Raw genomic sequence first — 17,469 nt, 5'->3', positions numbered from 1 at the left:
TTCTAAGGATGTCAAAAAAATGTTATAGTGATTCAATCAGGCATATATGTGTTTTAAGGCTATCAAAAAAATTTCAATCGTGCATATTTGTGTTCTAAGACTGTCGAAGAAATTTGTAGCGATAAAGTCATGCGTACATGTGTTTAAGGCTGTAAAAAAAATTCATAGTGATTCAATCAATCATATATATATTCTAAGCCTGTAAAAAAAAATTCATTGTGATTCAATCATTAATATATGTGTTCTAAGGCTGTCAAAAAAAAATTAGAGTGATTAAATTTTGCCTATATACGTTCTAAGGCTGTCAAAAAAATTTCATAGTGATTCAATCATCCAAATAAGTGTTCTAAGTTACTAAAAAAAAATCATTGTGATTCAATCTTGCATATATGTCTTCTAACGTTGTCAAAAAAACTTCATAGTGATTCGATCAGGCATATATGTGTTCTAGGGCTATAAAAAAAAATTCATAGTGATTTAATCATGAATATATGTATTCTAATGCTGTCAACAAAATTTCATAGTGATTCAATCTTGCATATGTGTGTTCTAAGTCTGTCAAAAAAGTTTCATAGTGATTCAATCATAGATATATGTGTTATAAGGCTGTCAAAAAAAAATTATAGTGATTCAATCTTGAATATATGTGTTCTAAGGCAGTAAAAAAAAATTCATAGTGATTCTATCATGCATATATGTGTTCTAAGGCTGTCAAAAAAATTTCATAGTGATTCAATTAGGCATATATGTATTCTAAGGCTATCAAAAAAATTTCAATCTTGCATATATGTGTTCTAAGGCTGTCAAAAAAAATTCATAGTGATTCTATCATTCATATATGCATTCTACGACTATAAAAAAAACTTCGTAGTCACTGAATTGCATATATGTCTTCTAGGGCTGTGAAAAAAAAATTATAGTGATTCAATCATGAATAGATGTGTTCTAAGGCTATCAAATTTTTTTTGTAGTGATTCAATCATGTAGATATATGTTCTAAGTTACTCAAAAAAAGTCCATAGTGATTCAATCATGCATATATGTGTTCTGAGGCTGTCAAAAAAATTTGATAGTGATCCAATCATGCAGATATGTGTTCTAAGTTACTCAATTTTTTTTTATAGTGATTCAATAATGCATATATGTGTTTTAATGCTGTCAAAAATAGGTAATAGTGATTAAAAATTGCATATATGTGTTCTAAGGTTGTAAAAAAAAATTCATAGTGAATCAATCATGCATATATGTGTTCTAAGGCTGTCAAAATTTTTTTGTAGTGATTCAATCTTGAATATATGTGTTCTAAGGCTGTCAATTTTTTTTGTAGTGATTCAATCTTGAATATATGTGTTCTAAGGCTGTCTAAAAAATTTCATAGTGATTCAATCATTCAAATATGCGTTCGAAGGCTATCAAAAAAATTTCATAGTGACACAATCATGAACATATTTGTTCTAACATTCTCAAATTTTTTTTATAGTGATTCAATCATGAATATATGTGTTCTAAGGCTGTCAAAAAAATTTCAAAGTGATTCAATCATGCATATATTTATTCTAAGGCTGTCAGAAAAATTTAAGTCATTCAATTATGCATATATGTGTTCTAAGGCTGTAAAAAATAATCATAGCAATTCAATCTTGCATATATGTGCTCTAAGGTTGTCAAATTTTTTTTATAGAGATTCAATCACGCATATATGTGTTCTAAGGTTGTTAAAAAAAATCAAAGTAATTCAATCATCCATATATGTGTTCTAAGGCTATCAAAAAAATTTCATTGTGATTTAATCTTGCATATATGTTTTTTAAGCCTATCAAAAAAAATTCATAGTGATTCAATCCTGCGTATATGTTTTCTAAGCCTGTAAAAAAAAATTCATAGTGATTCAATCATGCATTTGTGTCCTAAGGTGTCAACAAATTCTCATTGTGATTCGACCATGCATATATGTATTCTAAGGTTGTCCAAAAAATTTCATTATGATTCAATGAGTCATATATTTGACCTTAGGTTGTAAAAAAAATTTGTAGTGATTCACTCATGCATATATACATACTAAGGTTGTAAAAAAAAAACCATAGTGACTCTATCATGCATATATGTGTTCTAACGTTCTCAAAAGAATTTTATAGTAATTCAATCATGAATATATGGCTTCTCAGACTATCAAAAAAATTTCATAGTGATTCAATCATGCATATATGTGTTATAAGGCAGTAAAAAAAAATTCATAGTGATTCAATCATGCATATATGTGTTCTATTGCTGAAAAAAATAAATCTTAGCAATTCAATCATGCATACATGTGTTCTAAGGTTGTCAATTTTTTTTTATTCTGATTCAATCATTCATATATGTGTTCGAAGTTTATAAAAAAAAATTGATAGTGACTCAATCATGCATATATGTGTTCTAATGTTGTCAAAAAAATTTTGTTGTCATTCAATCATGCATATATGTGTTCCAAGGATATAAAAAAAAAATCATAGTGATTCAATTATGCATATATGTGTTCTAAGGCTGTCAAAAAAATTTCACAGTGATTCAATCATGTATATATTTTTCTAAGGCGGTCAAATTTTTTTTATAGTGATTCAATCATGTATATATGTGTTCTAAGGCTTTAAAAAAAATTCATAGCAATTCCATCTTGCATATTTATGTTATAAGGTTGTCAAAATTTTTTTATAGAGGTGCAATCATGTATATAAGTCTTCAAATGTTGTCAAAAAAATTTCCTAGTGATTCAATCATGGATATAAGTGTTCTAAGGCTGTCAAAAAATTTCATAGTGATTCAATGTTGTATATATGTGTTCTAAGTCTGTAAAAAAAAACATTGTGATTCAATCTTGCATATATGTGTCCTAAGGTTGTCAAAAAAAATTCATAGTCATTCAATTAGGCATATGTGTTCGAATGCTGTCAAAATAAAAAAATTTGGTCATTTAATCATGCATGTATGCGTTGTAAGGTTGTCAAATTTTTTTTATAGTGATTCAATCACACGTGTATGTGTTGTATGGTTGTCAATTTTTTTTATAGTGATTCAATCATAAGTGTGTGTGTTCTAAGGCTAACAAAAAAATTTTAATCATGCATATTTGTGTTCTAAGGCTGTAAAATTTTTTTTATAGTGATTTAATCATGTATATATGTGTTCTAAGGCGGTAAAAAAAATTTGATAGTGATTTACTCATGCATGTATGTGTTCTAAGGCTGACAAAAAAGGTTAATATTGATTATACGCGTTCTAAGGTTGTGAAATTTATTTTATAGTGACTCAATCATGGATATACATGTTATAAGGTTGTCAAAAAAAATTCAAAGTGATTCAATCATGGATATATGTGTTATAAGGTTGTCAAAAAAAATTCATAGTGATTCAATCACGCATATATGTGTACTAAGGCTGTAAAAGAAAATTCAAAGTGAGTAAATCAAGCATAGATAAATTCTAAGGCTGTCAAAAAAAATTTATTGTGATTCAATCGTGCATATATGTGTTCTAAGGTTATAAAAAAAAAATTATAGTGATTCAATCAGGCATATATATGTTCTAAGGCTGTTAAAAAAATTTCATAGAGATTCAATCAAGCATATATGTGTTCTAAGGCTATCAAAAAAATTTCAATCTTGCATATATGTGTTCTAAGGCAGTTAAAAAAATTTATAGTGATTCAATAATGCATATATGTGTTCTAAGGCTATCAAAAAAATTATAGTGATTCAATCATGCATATATGTGTTCTAAGGCTATAAAAAAAAATTATATTGATTCAATCTTGGATATATGTGTTTTAAGGCTGTAAAAAAAAATTCATAGTGATTCAATCATGCATATATATGTTCTAAGGCTATCAAAAAAATTTTGTAGTGATTCAATCATATATATATATGTTGTCTAAGTTACTCAAAAAAATTTCATAGTGATTCAATCATGCATATATGTGTTGTGAGGCTGTAAAAAAAAAAAAATCATAGTGATTGAATCATGCACATATGTGTTCTAAGTTACTCATTTTTTTTATAGTGATTCAATCATGCATATATCTGTTCTAATGCTTTCAAAAATATGTTATAGTGATCCAATCTTGCATATATGTGTTCTAAGATTGTAAAAAAAAATTCATAGTGATTCAATCATGTATATATGTGTTCTAAGGCTGTCAAAAAAATTTGTAGTGTTTCAATAAAGCATATATGTGTTCTAAGGCTGTCAAAAAAATTTCATAGTGATTCAATCATTCATATGTGTTCTACCGTTATCAAAAAAATTTCATAGTGATTCAATCATGGATATATGTATTCTAAAGCAATCAAAAACAATTTATAGTGATTCAATCATGCATGTATCTGCTCTAAGGCCATAAAAAAAATTCAAAGCAATTCAATCTTGCATATATATGTCATAAGGTTGTCAATTTTTTTTATAGAGTTTGAATCATGCTTATAAGGTTTCTAATGATGTCGAAAAAAAATTCATAGTGATTCAATCATGGATATAAGTGTTCGAAGGCTGTCAAAAATTTTTATAGTGATTCAATCTTGCATATATGTGTTCTAAGCTTGTCAAAAAAAATTCATAGTGTTTCAATCTTTCACATATGTGTTCTGAGGCTATAAAAAAAACATAGTGATTCAATCTTGCATATATGTGTCTTAAGATTATGAAAAAAAAATTCGTAGTCATTCAATCATGCACATATATGTGTTATAATGCTGTAAAAAAAAATTATAGTCATTCAATCATGCGTGTATGTGTTGTAAGGTGGTGAAAAAAAATTTATAGTGATTCAATAATAAGTGTGTGTGTTCTAAGGCTGTCAAAAAAATTTCAATCATGCGTAAATGTGTTCGAAAGCTATCAAAAAAATTTCATAGTGATTTAATCATGCATATATGTGTTCTAAGGCTATCAAAAAAATTTGATAGTGATTTACTCATGCATATACGAGTTCTAAGGTTGACAAAAATTTCAAAGTATTTTAATATTCCAGATATGTGTCCTAAGGCTGCTAAAAAATTTTTATAGTGACTCAATCATGGATATATATGTTATAAGGCTGTCAAATTTTTTTTATAGTGATTCAATCATGGATATAAGTGTTCTAAGGCTGTCAAATAAATTTCATAGTGATTCAGTCATTCATAGATGTGTTTTAAGGCTGTCAAATTTTTTTTATTGTGATTCAATCATGCATATTTGTGTTCTAAGGCTGTCAAAATTTTTTCATAGTGATTCAATCAAGCATATATGTGTTCTAAGGCCATAAAAAAAAATTCAATTTAGCATATATGTGTTCTAAGGCTATCAAAAAAATTTATAGTGATTCAATCTTGCATATATGTGTTCTAAGGTTGTCAAAAAAAAATATACTGATTCAATCATGCATAAATGTGTTCTAAGGTAGTCAAAAAAATGTATAGTGATTCAATCTTGCATATATGCAATTTAAGGCTGTCAAAAAATATTCAAAGTGATTCAATCATGCATATATATGTTCTAAGGCTATCAAATTTTTTTTGTAGTGATTCAATCATGTAGATATGTTTTCTAAGTTACTAAAAAAAAATTCATAGTGATTCCATTAAGCATATATGCATTTTGAGGCTGTAAAAAAAAATCATAGTGATTCAATCATGCAGATATGTGTTCTAAGTTACTCAATTTTTTTTTATAGTGATTCAATCATGCATATATGAGTTCTAATGTTGTAAAAAATATGTTATAGTGATTCAATCTTGCATATATGTGTTCTAAGATTGTAAAAAAAAATTCATAGTGATTCAATCATGCATATATGTGTTCTAAGGCTGTCAAAAACATTTTGCAGCGATTCAATAAAGCATATTTGTGTTCTAAGACTGTCAAAAAAAATTCATTGTGATTCAATCATTCATATATGTGTTGTACAATTGTCTAAAAAAATTCATAGTGATTTAATCTTGCATATATGTATTCTGAGGCTATAAAAAAAATTCATGGTGATTCAATCATGCATATATGTGTTCTAAAGCTGTCCAGAAAATTTCATAGTGATTCAATCGTGTGTGTATGTATTCTAAGGCTGTCAAAAAAATTTCATAGTGATTCAATCTTGCATACGTGTTCTAAGGCTGTAAAAAAAAATTCATAAAAATTCTATCTTGCATATGCGTGCTCTAAGGCTGTCAAATTTTTTTATAGAGATTCAATCATGCATATATGTGTTCTAAGGGTGTTAAAAAAATTTAATCGTGATTCAATCATGCATATATGTGTTCTAAGGCTGTCAATTTTTTTTAATGATTTAATTTTGCATATATGTTATCTAAGCCTGTCAAAAAAAATTCAAAGTAATTCAATCTTGCATATATGTGTACTAAGGTGGTCCAAAAAATTTCATTGTGATTCAATCCTGCATATACGTGATCTAAGGTTGTCAAAAAGATTTTGTAGTAATTCACTCATGCATATATGTGTACTAAGGTTGTCAAAAAAAAATCAAAGTGAGTCAATAATGCATATATGTGTTCTAATGTTCTCAAAAGAATTTCATAGTGATTCAATCATGCATAAATGTATTCTATGGTTATAAAAAAAACTCATAGTGATTCAATCATGCCTATATGTGTTCTAAGGCTGTCAAAGAAATTTCATAGTGATTCAATCTGGCAAATATGTATTCTAACTCTGTCAAAAAAGTTGCATAGTGATTCAATCATGCATATATGTGTTCTAAGCCTGTAAAAAAAATCATGGCAATTCTATGGGCTCTATGGCTGTCAATTTTTTTTATAGAGATTCAATCATGCATATATGTCTTCTAAGGCTGTAAAAAAAATTCATAGTGATTCAATCATTCATATATGTGTTCGAAGGCAATCAAATTTTTTTTATAGTGACTCAATCATGCATATATGTGTTCTAACATTGTCAAAAAAAATTCATAGTGATTCAATCATGCATATATGTGTTCTAAGGCTGTCAAAAAATCTTCATAGTGAATCAATTCTCCATATATGTGTTTTAAAACTGTAAAAAAAATTTCATAGTGATTCAATTATGCATATATGCTTTCTAAGGCTCTCAAAAAATTTTCATAGTGATTTAGTCATGCATATATGTGTTTTAAGGCTCTCAAAAAAATTTCATAGTGATTAAATCATGCTTATATGTGTGCCAAGGCTGTAAAAAAAAATCATAGTTATTCAATCATGTATATATAAGTTCTAAAGTTGTTAAAAAAAGTTTATAGTGATAAATCTTGTCTATATGTGTTCTAAGTCTGCCAAACAAATTTCATAGTGATTCAATCCTATATATATGTGTTCTAAGGGTGTCAAAAAAATTTCACAGTGATTGAATCATGCATATATGTGTTCTAAGTCTGTCAAAAAAAATTTATATGGATTCAATCATGCATATATGTATTCTAAGGCTGTCAAAAAAATCTCATAGTGATTCAATCATACATATATGTGTTCTATGGTTGTCAAAAAAATTCATAGTGATTCAGTCATTCATATATGTGTTGTAAGGTGTCAAAAAAAAAATCATAGTGATTCAATCATGCATATATGTGTTCTAAGGCTACCAAAAAAACTTCTTAGTGATTAAATCATGCATGTATATGTTTTGAGGCTGTAAAAAAAAATCATAGTGATTCAATCATGCATATATTCGTTCTAAGGGGGTCAAAAAAATTTATAGTGATTCAATCATGCATATATATGTTCCGTGGCTGTAAAAAAAAATAATAGTGATTCAATCATGCATATATTTGTTCTACGGGGGTCAAAAAAATTTATAGTGATTCAATCATACAGATATGTGTTCTAAGGTTGTCAAAACAATTTCATAGTGATTAAAACATGTTTATATGTGTTCTAAGGGTGTCAAAAAAATTTCACATTAACTCTCAATCATGCATATATGTGTTCTAAGGCTGTCAAAAAAAAAATTGTATGGATTCAATCATAAATATATTGTTCTAAAGTTGTCCTAAAAATCTCATAGTGACTCAATCATTCATATATGTGTTCTATGGTTGTCAAAAAAAATTGATTGTGATTCCATCATTCATATATGTGTTCTAAGGTTTTCAAACAACTTTTATAGTGATTCAATCTTGCACTTATGTGTTCTATGGCTGTAAAAAAAATCCATAGTGATTCAATGATGTATATATGTGTTCTAAGCTGTCAACAAAATTTCATAGCGATTCAATCAAGCATATATGTGTTCTAAGGCTGTCAAAAAAATTCCATAGTGAATACATATATGCAAGATTGAATCACTATGAATTTTTTTAGACAATGGTAGAACACATATATGAATGATTGAATCACAATGAATTTTTTTTTACAGCCTTAGAACACAAATATGCTTTATTAAATCGCTGCAAAATTTTTTTGACAGCCTTAGAACACATATATGCATGATTGAATCACTATGATTTTTTTTTTACAATCTTAGAACACATATATACATGATTGAATCAATATATTTTTTTTGACACTCTTAGATCACATATATGCATGATTGAATCAATATAATTTTTTTTTGATAGCCTTAGATCACATATATGCATGATTGAATCACTATGAAATTTTTTTGCAGCTTTAAAACACCTATATTTATGATTGAATCACTATGAAATTTTTTTTACCACCTTAGAACACATATATGCATGATTGAATCTTTACAAATTTTTTTTGACAGAATTAGAACACATATATGTTTGATTGAATCACTATAAATTTTTTTTGACAACCTTAGAATACATATCATCGTGATTGAATCAATATGAAAATTCTTTGACAGCCTTAGAACACTTATATGGATGATGGGATCACTATGAAATTTTTTAACAGCCATAGAACACATATATGCATGATTGAATCTTTACAAATTTTTTTTGACAGAATTAGAACACATATATGTTTGATTAAATCACTATAAATTTTTTTTGACAACCTTAGAATACATATCACCGTGATTGAATCAATATGAAAATTCTTTGACAGCCTTAGAACACTTATATGGATGATGGGATCACTATGAAATTTTTTTGACAACCTTAGAACAGATATATGCAAGATTGAATCATTACAAATTTGTTTTTCGTAGCATTAGAACACATATATACATGATGGAATCTCAGTAAATTTTTTTTGACAACCTTAGAACACATATCTGCATGATTGAATCACTATGAAATTTTTTTAACAGCCACAGAACACATATATGTATCACTGAATCTCTATGAAATTTTTTTGACAGCCTTAGAAGACATTTTTGCTTGTTTGAATCACTATGAAATTCTTTTGCAGCCAAAAAAATCATGAATGATTGAATCACTATGAATTTTTTTTGACAACCATAGAACACATATAAGCATGATTGAATCACTATAAATTTTTTTTGACAGCCTTAGAACAAATATATGCATGATTGAATCACTATGAAATTTGTTTGACAACCTATGAAAACATATATGCAAGATTGAATCACTATGAATTTTTTTTGAAAGCCTTAGAACACATATATGCAGCAGTGACTCACATTGAAATTTTTTGACGGCCTTAGAATACATATAAGGAGGATCTCATAGTGATTCACTCATGCATATATTCGTTAACAGGCTATCAAAAAAATTCATAGGGACTCAACCATGCATATATGTATTCTAACGTTGTCAAAAAATTTTATGGTGATTCAATCTTGCATATATGTGTTCTAAGGTTGTTAAAAAAATTTCATAGTGATTCAATTATGCATGTGTTCTAGGGCTATCAAATTTTTTTTATAGTGATTCAATCATATATATTTGAGCTCTAAGGCTATCAATTTTTTTTTATGGTGAATCAATCTTGCATATATGTATTCTAAGGCTATCAAGAAATTTTCATAGTGATTCAATCATGCATATATGTGTTCTAAGGCTGTCAAAAAAATTCCATAGTTATTCAATCAAGCATATATGTGTTCTAAGGCTGTCAAAAAAAATTCATAGTGATCCACTCATGCATATATTCATTCTAAGGCTATCAAAAAAAATTTATAGTGATTCAATCATGCATATATATGTTCAAACATTGTCAAAAAAATTTTATAGTGATTCAATCAAGCATATTTGTGTTCTAAGAACGTCAAAACAATTTCTTGGTGACTCAATCTTACATATATGTGTTCTAAGGTTGTCAAAAAAAAATCATGGTGATTCACTCATGCATATATGTGTTCTGAGGCTGTCAAAAAATTTTAATAGTGATTCAATCTTGCATATATGTGTTCTAAGGTTGTCAAAATTTTCATAGTGATTCAATCACGCATATCTATGTTCTAAGGCATTCTAGAAAATTTCATAGTGATTCAATCATGCAGATATGTGTTCTAAGTTACTCAAAAAAAATTTATACTGATTCAATCATGCATATATGTGTTCTGTTGTGGTGAAAAAAAATTATAGTGATTCACTCATCCATATATGTGTTCTAAAGTGGTCCAAAATTTTTTATACTGATTCATTGGTGCAAATACGTGTTCTAATGTTGTCCAAAAAATTTCATAGTGATTCATTGATGCATATATGTCAATTAAGGCAGTCAAAAATGTTTTACATTGATTCAATCAAGCAGATATGTGTTCTAAGTTACTCAAAAAAAATTTATAGTGATTCAATCATGCATATATATGTTCTAATGATGTCAAAAAATTTTGGTAGTGATTCAATGATACATATATGTGTTTTGAGGTTATAAAAAAAAATCATAGTGATTTAATCATGCATATATGTGTTCTAATGCTGTCAAAAAAATCTCATAGTGATTCAGTCATGCATATATTCGTTAACAGGCTATCAAAAAAAATTCATAGGGACTCAACCATGCATATATGTATTCTAACGTTGTCAAAAATTTTTATGGTGATTCAATCTTGCATATATGTGTTCTAAGGTTGTTAAAAAAAAATTCATAGTGATTCAATTATGCATATGTGTTCTAGGGCTATCAAATTTTTTTTATAGTGATTCAATCATATATATTTGCGCTCTAAGGCTATCAATTTTTTTTTATGGTGAATCAATCTTGCATATATGTATTGTAAGGCTATCAAGAAATTTTCATAGTGATTCAATCATGCATATATGTGTTCTAAGGCTGTCAAAAAAATTCCATAGTTATTCAATCAAGCATATATGTGTTCTAAGGCTGTCAAAAAAAAATTCATAGTGATCCACTCATGCATATATTCATTCTAAGGCTATCAAAAAAAATTTATAGTGATTCAATCATGCATATATGTGTTCAAACATTGTCAAAAAAATTTTATAGTGATTCAATCAAGCATATTTGTGTTCTAAGAACGTCAAAACAATTTCTTGGTGACTCAATCTTACATATATGTGTTCTAAGGTTGTCAAAAAAAAATCATGGTAATTCACTCATGCATATATGTGTTCTGAGGCTGTCAAAATTTTTTAATAGTGATTCAATCTTGCATATATGTGTTCTAAGGTTGTCAAAATTTTCATAGTGATTCAATCACGCATATCTGTGTTCTAAGGCATTCTAGAAAATTTCATAGTGATTCAATCATGCAGATATGTGTTCTAAGTTACTCAAAAAAAATTTATACTGATTCAATCATGCATATATGTGTTCTGTTGTGGTGAAAAAAAATTATAGTGATTCACTCATCCATATATGTGTTCTAAAGTGGTCCAAAATTTTTTATACTGATTCATTCGTGCAAATACGTGTTCTAATGTTGTCCAAAAAATTTCATAGTGATTCATTGATGCATATATGTCAATTAAGGCAGTCAAAAATGTTTTACATTGATTCAATCAAGCAGATATGTGTTCTAAGTTACTCAAAAAAAACTTATAGTGATTCAATCATGCATATATATGTTCTAATGATGTCAAAAAATTTTGGTAGTGATTCAATGATACATATATGTGTTTTGAGGTTATAAAAAAAATATCATAGTGATTTAATCATGCATATATGTGTTCTAATGCTGTCAAAAAAATCTCATAGTGATTCAGTCATGCATATATTCGTTAACAGGCTATCAAAAAAAATTCATAGGGACTCAACCATGCATATATGTATTCTAACGTTGTCAAAAATTTTTATGGTAATTCAATCTTGCATATATGTGTTCTAAGGTTGTTAAAAAAATTTCATAGTGATTCAATTATGCATATGTGTTCTAGGGCTATCAAAATTTTTTTATAGTGATTCAATCATATATATTTGCGCTCTAAGGCTATCAATTTTTTTTTATGGTGAATCAATCTTGCATATATGAATTCTAAGGCTATCAAGAAATTTTCATAGTGATTCAATCATGCATATATGTGTTCTAAGGCTGTCAAAAAAATTCCATAGTTATTCAATCAAGCATATATGTGTTCTAAGGCTGTCAAAAAAAATTCATAGTGATCCACTCATGCATATATTCATTCTAAGGCTATAAAAAAAAATTTATAGTGATTCAATCATGCATATATGTGTTCAAACATTGTCAAAAAAATTTTATAGTGATTCAATCAAGCATATTTGTGTTCTAAGAACATCAAAACAATTTCTTGGTGACTCAATCTTACATATATGTGTTCTAAGGTTGTCAAAAAAAAATCATGGTGATTCACTCATGCATATATGTGTTCTGAGGCTGTCAAAAATTTTTAATTGTGATTCAATCTTGCATATATTTGTTCTAAGGTTGTCAAAATTTTCATAGTGATTCAATCATGCGTATCTGTGTTCTAAGGCATTCTAGAAAATTTCATAGTGATTCAATCATGCCGATATGTGTTCTAAGTTACTCAAAAAAAATTTATACTGAGTCAATCATGCATATATGTGTTCTGTTGTGGTGAAAAAAAATTATAGTGATTCACTCATCCATATATGTGTTCTAAAGTGGTTCAAAATTTTTTATACTGATTCATTCGTGCAAATACGTGTTCTAATGTTGTCCAAAAAATTTCATAGTGATTCATTGATGCATATATGTCAATTAAGGCAGTCAAAAATGTTTTACATTGATTCAATCAAGCAGATATGTGTTCTAAGTTACTCAAAAAAAACTTATAGTGATTCAATCATGCATATATATGTTCTAATGATGTCAAAAAATTTTGGTAGTGATTCAATGATACATATATGTGTTTTGAGGTTATAAAAAAAATATCATAGTGATTTAATCATGCATATATGTGTTCTAATGCTGTCAAAAAAATCTCATAGTGATTCAGTCATGCATATATTCGTTAACAGGCTATCAAAAAAAATTCATAGGGACTCAACCATGCATATATGTATTCTAACGTTGTCAAAATTTTTTATGGTAATTCAATCTTGCATATATGTGTTCTAAGGTTGTTAAAAAAATTTCATAGTGATTCAATTATGCATATGTGTTCTAGGGCTATCAAAAATTTTTTATAGTGATTCAATCATATATATTTGCGCTCTAAGGCTATCAATTTTTTTTTATGGTGAATCAATCTTGCATATATGAATTCTAAGGCTATCAAGAAATTTTCATAGTGATTCAATCATGCATATATGTGTTCTAAGGCTGTCAAAAAAATTCCATAGTTATTCAATCAAGCATATATGTGTTCTAAGGCTGTCAAAAAAAATTCATAGTGATCCACTCATGCATATATTCATTCTAAGGCTATCAAAAAAAATTTATAGTGATTCAATCATGCATATATGTGTTCAAACATTGTCAAAAAAAATTTATAGTGATTCAATCAAGCATATTTGTGTTCTAAGAACATCAAAACAATTTCTTGGTGACTCAATCTTACATATATGTGTTCTAAGGTTGTCAAAAAAAAATCATGGAGATTCACTCATGCATATATGTGTTCTGAGGCTGTCAAAAATTTTTAATTGTGATTCAATCTTGCATATATTTGTTCTAAGGTTGTCAAAATTTTCATAGTGATTCAATCATGCGTATCTGTGTTCTAAGGCATTCTAGAAAATTTCATAGTGATTCAATCATGCCGATATGTGTTCTAAGTTACTCAAAAAAAATTTATACTGATTCAATCATGCATATATGTGTTCTGTTGTGGTGAAAAAAAATTATAGTGATTCACTCATCCATATATGTGTTCTAAAGTGGTCCAAAATTTTTTATACTGATTCATTCGTTTAAATACGTGTTCTAATGTTGTCCAAAAAATTTCATAGTGATTCATTGATGCATATATGTCAATTAAGGCAGTCAAAAATGTTTTACATTGATTCAATCAAGCAGATATGTGTTCTAAGTTACTCAAAAAAAATTTATAGTGATTCAATCATGCATATATATGTTCTAATGATGTCAAAAATTTTTGGTAGTGATTCAATGATACATATATGTGTTTTGAGGTTATAAAAAAAAAATCATAGTGATTTAATCATGCATATATGTGTTCTAATGCTGTCAAAAAAATCTCATAGTGATTAACTCATGCATATATTCGTTAACAGGCTATAAAAAAAAATTCATAGGGACTCAACCATGCATATATGTATTCTAACGTTGTCAAAAATTTTTATGGTGATTCAATTTTGCATATATGTGTTCTAAGGTTGTTAAAAAAATTTCATAGTGATTCATCTATGCATATGTGTTCTAGGGCTATCAAATTTTTTTTATAGTGATTCAATCATATATATTTGCGCAATAAGGCTATCAATTTTTTTTTATGGTGAATCAATCTTGCATATATGTATTCTAAGGCTATCAAGAAATTTTCATAGTGATTCAATCATGCATATATGTGTTCTAAGGCTGTCAAAAAAATTCCATAGTTATTCAATCAAGCATATATGTGTTCTAAGGCTGTCAAAAAAAATTCATAGTGATCCACTCATGCATATATTCATTCTAAGGCTATCAAAAAAAATTTATGGTGATTCAATCATGCATATATGTGTTTAAACATTGTCAAAAAAATTTCATAGTGATTCAATCAAGCATATTTGTGTTCTAAGAACGTCAAAACAATTTCCTGGTGGCTCAATCTTATATATATGTGTTCTAAGGTTGTAAAAAAAAAATCATGGTGATTCACTCATGCATATATGTGTTCTGAGGCTGTCAAAAAATTTTAATAGTGATTCAATCTTGCATATATGTGTTCTAAGGTTGTCAAAATTTTCATAGTGATTCAATCATGCATATCTGTGTTCTAAGGCATTCTAGAAAATTTCATAGTGATTCAATCATGCAGATATGTGTTCTAAGTTACTCAAAAAAAATTTATACTGATTCAATCATGCATATATGTGTTCTGTTGTGGTGAAAAAAAATTATAGTGATTCACTCATCCATATATGTGTTCTAAAGTGGTCCAAAATTTTTTATACTGATTCATTCGTGCAAATACGTGTTCTAATGTTGTCAAATTTCATAGTGATTCATTGATGCATATATGTCAATTAAGGCAGTCAAAAATGTTTTACATTGATTCAATCAAGCAGATATGTGTTCTAAGTTACTCAAAAAAAAATTATAGTGATTCAATCATGCATATATATGTTCTAATGTTGTCAAAAAATTTTGGTAGTGATTCAATGATACATATATGTGTTTTGAGGTTATAAAAAAAAAATCATAGTGATTCAATCGTGGATATATATGTTCTAAGGCTGTCAAAAATTTTTTATTGTCATTCAATCTTGTATAGATGTGTTCTAATGGTGTAAAAAAATTTTTGTTATGATTCAATCAAGCATATGTGTGTTCTAAGGCTGTCAAACAAATTTCAGAGTGATTCAACCATGCATATAAGTGTACTAAGGCTGTCAAAAAAATTTACACTTGTATATATGTGTTCTATTGCTATCAAACAAAGTTCATAGTGATTTAATCATGTATATATATGTTCTAAGTCTGTAAAAAAAAATTCATAGTGATTCAGTCATGCAGATAAGTGTTCTAAGTTACCCAAAAAAAATTATAGAGATTAAATCATGCATATATGTGTTTTAAGGCTGTGAATTTTTTTTTATACTGACTCAATCATATAAATATGTGCTCTAAGTCACACAATTTTTTTTTATAGGGATTCAATCTTGCATATATGTGTTCTATTGCTGTCAAAAATATTTGGTAGTGATTCAATCATGCATATATGTGTTCTAAGGCTATCAAAAAACATTCAATCTTGCATATATGTGTTCTAAGGCTGTCAAAAAAAAAATTTATAGTGATTCAATCATGCTTATATGTGTTTTAAGGTTGTCAAAAAAAATTTGTAGTGATTCAATCATGCATATATGTGTTCTAATGATGTAGAAAAAAATTTGTAGTGATTCAATCATGCATATATGTGTTGTAACGCTATCAAAAAAATTTCATTATGATTAAATGATGCATATATATGTTCTAAGGCTGTAAAAAAAAATTCATTTCGATTCTATAATGCATATATATGTTCTAAGGATGTCCAAAAAATTTTATTGTGATCCAATCATGCATATATGTGTTCTAAGGCTGTCAAAAAAATTTCATTGTGAATCAATCATGCATATATGTGTCCTAAGGATGTAAAAAAAAAATCATTGTGATGCAATCAAGCATTTATGTGTCCTAGGCATGTCAAAAAAAATTCGTAGTGATTCAATCATGCATATATGTGTCCTAAGGTTGTAAAAAAAAATTCATAGTGATTCAATCGTGCACATATGTTCTAAGGTTGTAAAAAAAAAATCATAGTGATTCAATTATGCATATATGTGTTCTAAGGCTTTCAAATTCTTTTATAGTGATTCAATCATGCATATATGTGTTTTAAGGCTGTAAAAAAAAAATCATAAGGATTCACTCATGCATATATTCATTCTAAGGCTATCAAAAAAAATTATAGTTACTCAATCATGCGTATATGTGTTCTAACATTGGCAAAAAAATTTAGAGTGATTCAGTCAAGCAAATATGTGTTCTAAGAATGTCAAAAAAAATTCATGGTGATTCAATCTTGCATATATATGTTCTAAGGTTGTTAAAAAAATTTCATGGTGATTCAAATATGTATATATGGGTTCTAAGGTTGTCAAAATTTTTTTATAGTGATTCTATCATGCATATATGTGTTCTAAGGCTGTCAAAAAAATTTCATAGTGATTCAATCATGCGTATATGTGTTCTAAGGCTGTCAAAAAAATTTCACAGTGATTCAATCAAGCATATATGTGTTCTAAGGCTTTCTAAAAATTTCATACTGATTCAATCATGCATATTTGTGTTGTAATGCTGTGAAAAAAAAATTTGTAGTGATTCACTCATCCGTATATGTGTTCTAAGGTTGTCCAAAAAATTTCATAGTGATTCAGTCATGCAAATATGTGTTCTAAGGTTGTCCAAGAAATTCCATAGTGATTCTATCATGCATATATGTGTTTAAAGGCTGTCAAATTTTTTTTATAGTGACTCAATTATGCAGATATGTGT

This window comes from Nuphar pumila, chromosome 10 (genome assembly GCF_984573655.1).
Source record: "Nuphar pumila chromosome 10, dmNupPumi1.hap1.1, whole genome shotgun sequence".
In the NCBI taxonomy this organism is placed as follows: domain Eukaryota; kingdom Viridiplantae; phylum Streptophyta; class Magnoliopsida; order Nymphaeales; family Nymphaeaceae; genus Nuphar; species Nuphar pumila.
Note: the sequence above shows the minus strand (reverse complement) of the source record.